Source organism: Haliotis rufescens, unplaced genomic scaffold (genome assembly GCF_023055435.1).
Source record: "Haliotis rufescens isolate VD_foot unplaced genomic scaffold, xgHalRufe1.0.p SCAF_5, whole genome shotgun sequence".
NCBI classification, from domain to species: domain Eukaryota; kingdom Metazoa; phylum Mollusca; class Gastropoda; order Lepetellida; family Haliotidae; genus Haliotis; species Haliotis rufescens.
Genome location: NW_025964223.1, coordinates 51,939,514 through 51,946,185, shown reverse-complemented (window position 1 = coordinate 51,946,185; position 6,672 = coordinate 51,939,514). Strand labels below are relative to the sequence as shown.

At 39.2% G+C, this 6,672-nt stretch overlaps 1 long non-coding RNA gene across 1 annotated transcript in view; it reads left to right on the top strand.

Moving 5' to 3' along the window:
• The first annotated feature begins 3,916 nt into the window (after window positions 1-3,916).
• Window positions 3,917-6,672, top strand: part of LOC124127506 — a 30,033-nt gene continuing 27,277 nt past the window's right edge. The window contains exon 1 of the long non-coding RNA XR_006859976.2: window positions 3,917-4,154. This is a non-coding gene — a long non-coding RNA (uncharacterized LOC124127506). The remainder of the gene's footprint in view (window positions 4,155-6,672) is intronic.

Sequence of the window (6,672 nt, the reverse complement as noted above, 5' to 3'; positions counted from 1 at the left end):
CCTTTCTAACCGCCTTTTGTAGAGAGAGAGTGGTCTCTGGTGCCTACAGTGACTACGACAGACAATGACTAATGCCTACAGTGACAAATGCCTACAATGATTAATTCCTACTGTAACAAATACCAACAGTGACAAGTGCCTAGAATGACAAATGCCTACAGAGACAAATGCCAACGATGACAAATGCCTACAGTGACAAATGACTACATTGACCAATGCCTACAATGATTAATGCCTACAATGATTAATGCCTACAGTGACAAATACCTACAGTGACTAAAACCTACAATGACAAATGCCTACAGAGACAAGTGCCAACGATGACAAATGCTTACAATGATTAATGCCTACAGTTACAAAGGCCTACAGTGACTAATGCCTACATTGACAAACGCCTACAGTGTCAAATGCCTACATTGACTAATGCCTACAGTGACAAAGGCCTACAGTGAGTAATGCCTACATTGACAAATACCTACAGTGAGAAATGCCTACAGTGATTAATGCCAACAGTGATTCATGACTAATAACAACAGAAAGTGTAGCTTTATTATGCACACCAATTCAGGCACCCCTGCACATAAGTCTTCCGGTCAAGATTGGAGTGCACTAGTGCATGTACACAGTACACACTGATTGAGGTACTTAAGATTAGTAACCTTTCCACAAAATACGGTTAGCAAAGGATACTGTAGTTACATCCATGAGTAGGAAGTAAGAACAAAAATGATTTGTTAGTTGTTCAGTGAATAGTATTGGAATAAATGTGTTATATATGTACACATATATTGGGTGATATTTTATTAGTGACATTGTGCTAAATCAAGAAAGAATCATTGTTAGCATGTGTTAAGAATGAATATATATTTGTTAGATTGATAAATTTACGAACCGTGGTTACAATGTAGTAGGAATGAACCATTGTTAGAATATATGAAAAAGTAACCATTGTACTTACTATGTAGTACAAATAAACCATTGTTACAATGGAGTAGAAATAAAACATCACTAGAATATATAAAGAATTAACCATTTACAGACTGTAGTTAGAATGAAACATTTTCAGAATGTTGTAAGAATAAACCATTTTTACAATGTAGTAAGATTGATCCACTGCTAGAACGTATTAAGAAGTAACCATTGTTAGAATGTAGTAAAAATGAACCATTGTTGGACTATATCAAGAAATAACCATTAATACAATGTTGTACAAATAAAGCATTGTTAGAATGTACTACGAATAAACCATTGTTACAATGTACTATAAATAAACCAATGTTACAATTTAGTACAAATAAGGCATTGTTAGAATGTAGTTAGAGCCAATCATTGTCAGAATGTATAAAGAATTAAATCATTGTTAGAATATATCAAGAATTGATCATTGATGAAATATATCAAGAAGTAACCATTGCTAGAATATAATAAGAATGAACCATTGTTAGAATAATATTAGAGGTAACCATGGTTACAACGTGGTAAAAAAACAGTGTTACAATGTCGTAAGAAAGACACCATTGTCAGAATATATCAAGAAGTAACCATTGTTAGAATGTAGTAAAAATGAACCATCGTTAGAATATATCAAAAAGTTACAATTAATACAATGTTGTACAAATAAGGCATTGTTAGAATGTACTAAGAACAAATCATTGTAGGAATGTATAAAGAATGAAATCATTGTCAGAATATGTCAAGAATTAATCATTGATGGAATATGTCAAGAAGTAACCATTGCAAGAATGTATAAAGGATGAAATCGTTTTCAGAATACATCAAGAATCAACCATTGTTAGAATGTTGTGAAAATGAACCATTGCTAGAATATATTAAGAATGGAATGGTTGCTAAAATGAATAAAGAATGATATCTTTGTTGGAGTTTATACGAGTAGGTGGATGGTACCACTGCAACCGGGGTGGAATGTGCACATGAGCAGGAACGGGGACAGAAACACGCTGACCTTATTATAGTTGCATCAGACCCCATTATGACGCTATGTTAAATCCCGCGGATATAACTTCGATAACACTGGTCCATAAGTAATGACCAGTTAGTGCAGCACGTACTGAACAGGTAGTGTATGGCGCCGTTTGCCAATGACCATTTAGAGATGCAGTCATGCGGCTTGAGCCCGACTTTAAGGAAAGTGCTTCTAACCATCTTGGTGGTCGGGTCAACATAGCAATATCAAGATTAGACTAAGCGTTAGAATCGAGAACCAACTAAAGGGAACCCTTCCGGAAGATTTATCACTACTTTTTCCGTTTCAAAAAACATTTGCAAGATCACCAGGCGGCGGGAGAAGCCAGTAGAACTGAGCAATGAGGTGACATGCTTCGGGGTACGTTTTTGCAGGAGATATAGACTTGATTTATAAATAAGCTGGTTTGAAAGGAGTGACGTGATTCGGTATATGTTCTAAAAAGAGACTCATTTGAGTGTGATTTTTTCACTGGTCAGGGCAATGAGGTTAGATGCTTCAGGGTACCTTTTCGCTTGAAATATATACTTGATTTAAAATTAAGCTAGTTTGAAAGAAGAGATGCGTTTGGGCTCTATCCTAAAAATAGTGATGTATTTGAGCGAGATTTTCTTTCAAATGGTATCTGAGAAATATGTTTGAAAAGTAACAGTTGCTAAGATTATTACTTCTGAATGTCTATCTGCAAGATGAAACTATGACTTATAACACTTTGGTGAGTAACTTGGTGTTATTGTACGCCGCAGCCAGCATTATGTCAACATAGCACAGTGGCTTGTGAATAGTCGAGTCTGGGCTGGGCACACCATGTGGGGGTTGATAGCATGTGCACCAATCAACGGTGACAGTATGAGTCGGGTCCAACAGATCCCCATGTCAGACGGCTCATACTAAAAGCACGTACTGCTGGGGTCATATTATGATTCATAATCCTCACGAAGACCTCCATTAACACCTAGTTTCGACACACTTAGCCATGACTCTGACCAAGACAGTTTGATAAGTCTTCATACGGGCATCCATGTTTATTCCATACTTGTGAAAGCAGTTTTTCATTTTTACTTGGTTACAGCCCCGCCAATCCAAAGTAGGACCAATGTAAGAGAACGTTTGAGTTTTTTCTTCTGTCTACTTTCCTCGAATCAAAATTCAGTCAGGAAAAACACTTGTTCAATAGTGGAAGAAAAGAAGCCCATTGGCGTCTGATTTGCAAAGCAATACCGTTTTCTTTACTTTCATTTTGTTTTACCCTACGAACTAGTTTTTAAGTTTCATCCATCGACGTTAGAATATTTGACAAAAATTTTAACCTTTAACCAAAACTGTCGGGCTAAAGAAAGTACGGACCCATGTTTAATGATGGCTAAAAATGAAACAAAGATGAAATGACTATACTCTCCTTTGCCCGCCAGTTTAGTACTTGAGAAACGGATTTACACCTAGTAGTAGTAGTAGTAGTAGTAGTAGTAGTAGTAGTAGTAGTAGTAGTAGTAGTAGTACGAACGAGTGGGTGAGTAAGTATAGTTTTAAGCCGCTTTTAGCAATACTCCAACAAAATCACGACGGGTAACTTCAGAAATGGGCTTCACACAACGTGACGAGCGAACGTTCAAATCCATAGGCTAACCTACCAGCCTAGTTCCGACAGACTATTTAACTCCTTCAGGTTGAGGATATCCTTAGTAAGGCTGGCTGACCACAGGTCACAAAGCCAAAATTAATCGGTAAACAAGTGAAGAATAATTTAACACTTGAGGAGGTTCGTATTATCAAAATCGAACGTTCTATTACAGTTTCCTTGACAGAAGCTACTATTACATATGTGTCACTGAGCATGATTTATCAGGAAAAATCAATCCCTTAAGTATTTCATAGAGAAGATGAATATTTGCAATGCAATATAAATGTTAATCAGTGTGTATTGATCAAGTAGGTAATGGAGCTTCAGTGTTTGCCCTCCATCTGTCTGACTTAGTAGTATTAATCGATCCTTGGTGGAGCATTAAACTATGTGTAATTATCAATAGGAGCTGTGTGTGAAGCCATATGTCAACATACTAAATGGTGATGATGCGGACTTAACACCACGATCAGGGAGCTGTGCCTCCAGTAGAAGCGGAGATGTACCAGCGCGCGACCCACTGCTGTGCAACCTTACCTTGAAGCTCAGGTAAAACACTTTTACATCATATTGATAAAACAAGAAAAAAATCTTAACTCTATGTTGGCCTCTATACCAATTTTCGATCAGTGATCTGGTTCGAGGTGAGGTGAAATGGGGTTTAACGTCGCTTCCAAGATTATTGCACTTATATAGCGACGTACATGTACGTGTTTGTGTGGCTGCTTGTACTAGTCCGGACTGATGCCGATTTATAGTGCTAGCTCACTGAGATACCATGCCGCAGTTTAACATGAATACCCCACTCAGACACAGTATACTGACTCCGAGCCGACCAGTCGTTGTTTTAGCCCCTTAATGCCGAGCGCCAGACAGGGTAACAACAAGTACCATCTTTTAACGTCTTTTGGTATGACGCGGCCGTGGATCGAACCCCGGACCTTCCGCTCTCCGGTGGGACGCTCTTCCACTAGACCACGGAGGCGGTCGATCCGGTTCGAAAGGGACTGTAGTGCTACAGTGATCTTAAATTATATACTTTAGCTTAAACTCGTAGTCGTAGCCTTGATTGCTTTGTGAACCGGGGACCCTTTTTACTAAGCGATTGTAGCCCTACATCTGTCGCAAGTATACTACAATATAAACTTACGAAAATTGCAATTGCGTTTTGGAACTGGTCCCTAGTTTATAATACAAATATAGTTTGACACAGATTGACGATGGTCATGGAACAAAGACCGCTATGTTAAACGGGTTGGGGTTTCGTTCCAAGCTAAGACTGACATATGGCTTGACATAGTCTATCGATGGTCCCTTAGAAGGGACCCGTGCATCTCAATGGTGTCTTCATATAGTTTGACACAGTCTATCGATGGTCCTTTAGAAATAGACCCGTGGTTCTCAATGCTAAAACTGTCATATGGTTTGACAAATACTCTCGATGGTGCTTTACAGAGGAACCCTTGCTTCTAAATGCTAAGACTGTCGTTTAGATTCAAACCTCTCGTTCTATTTAGGGATCCTAGCACTATGAACCTGAGTATGGTAATGACAAATCACGAAACATAATCAAGCTGAACCGGAAATCGAAACCGCTTTGTTAAGATATAATATGATACTGGTTGACCAGTACATGTGCGTTTGGTGCGTGTTGTCAGATAAATATAGCCTGACTCCACAGAGCTCGACCTGTGAAGATGCGGGGTAGAATAGGTCTTCAGCAACCCATGCTTGCCGTAAAAGGCGACTATGCTTGTCGGAAAAAGGCGACTAACGGGATCGGGTGGTCAGGCTCGCTGACTTGGTTGAAGCATGTCATCGATCCCAATTGCGTGGATCGATGCTCATGACATCACTCATTGGATTGTCTGGTCCAGACTCGATTATTTACAGACCGCCGTCATATAGCTGGAATATTGCTGAGTGCGGCGTAAAACAACAAACCAAACCAAACCAAACCACGGAGCTCACTTTGAATGTCACGCTGCTTGGTCCAGTGTCAGTGATTTGGGTTTCAAGACTTTTGAACAGTATTTCATGATACAACAGCTTAATGTCAGATTAATGGGAGAACATTTGACGCATGTCGTACACGTTTACCACATAGCTGAAACCCACGAGCAAAGGCTTGTTGATGTACCAAGGGAATGATTTTGCAATTTGGGACTCGAACTCACGACATGAGGGTTCTGGTACAACTAATAAATACACCATTACACAGATGCTGCAGAGCATAGGTATGGGGCTGACAGACCAAGGGTAATAATTTGGCAATTTGGAATTCGAATACAGATCATGCTTGTTCTGGTAAGCTAATGGACATATCACTACACAGCGAGACACTACCGTAGACCACTGTGCCACTTCTGTCCTGCTTATCCCTATATAGGTTTGGTGATGTATTGATACATATACAAGAGTAATTACTTCATCATCGTCTAAAATGCATTGAGGCGTGTTTGTGACTTGTAGTAAATGAGGCAGTACTAGTTTACTGGAAACGATAAACCAGTCTTTAAATTGCACCTAGACATTTTGAGATTGCAAAGTATGAGATGGTTTTCCGATGACGCCCTTTTTAAAAGGTTACTTGTGGCCTTAAGAAACTGGTATTTCTTTGCGCCAGACACGGAACACATGATCGTGGATATTACTGTGGACTCTCTGGGGAAGGCAGTCAAACTGTATCGATTGATTTTCACGTATTCCATTTCGATAAACGATTCTGAGTGTCAGGTCATAAGATTACCGAACCTTTCACTCGTAATAAGTATGTTTTCCTGATGGCTATGGCGTCCTTGACTCCGTAATATCTTACACTCCTCCGAAATCGATAATCTGAAGACCATTTTCATCCACAGTTTAAAAGTTACAGAAGGATTTGATGGTAGGTTTGGGTAAGTTGCTGATGGTAATGTAAATTCGAAGGGAGTAAAAAGCTGCCTTTAGCGGTCAGGGGAGTTATCGAAGTTACACATACTTTCTTCCTACACTAATGGCCTTGTGTGGAACAGCGGAAGTGTTTAATCTTTCAATATTTTTCATGTCCAAAGGATTTCAAGGAAAA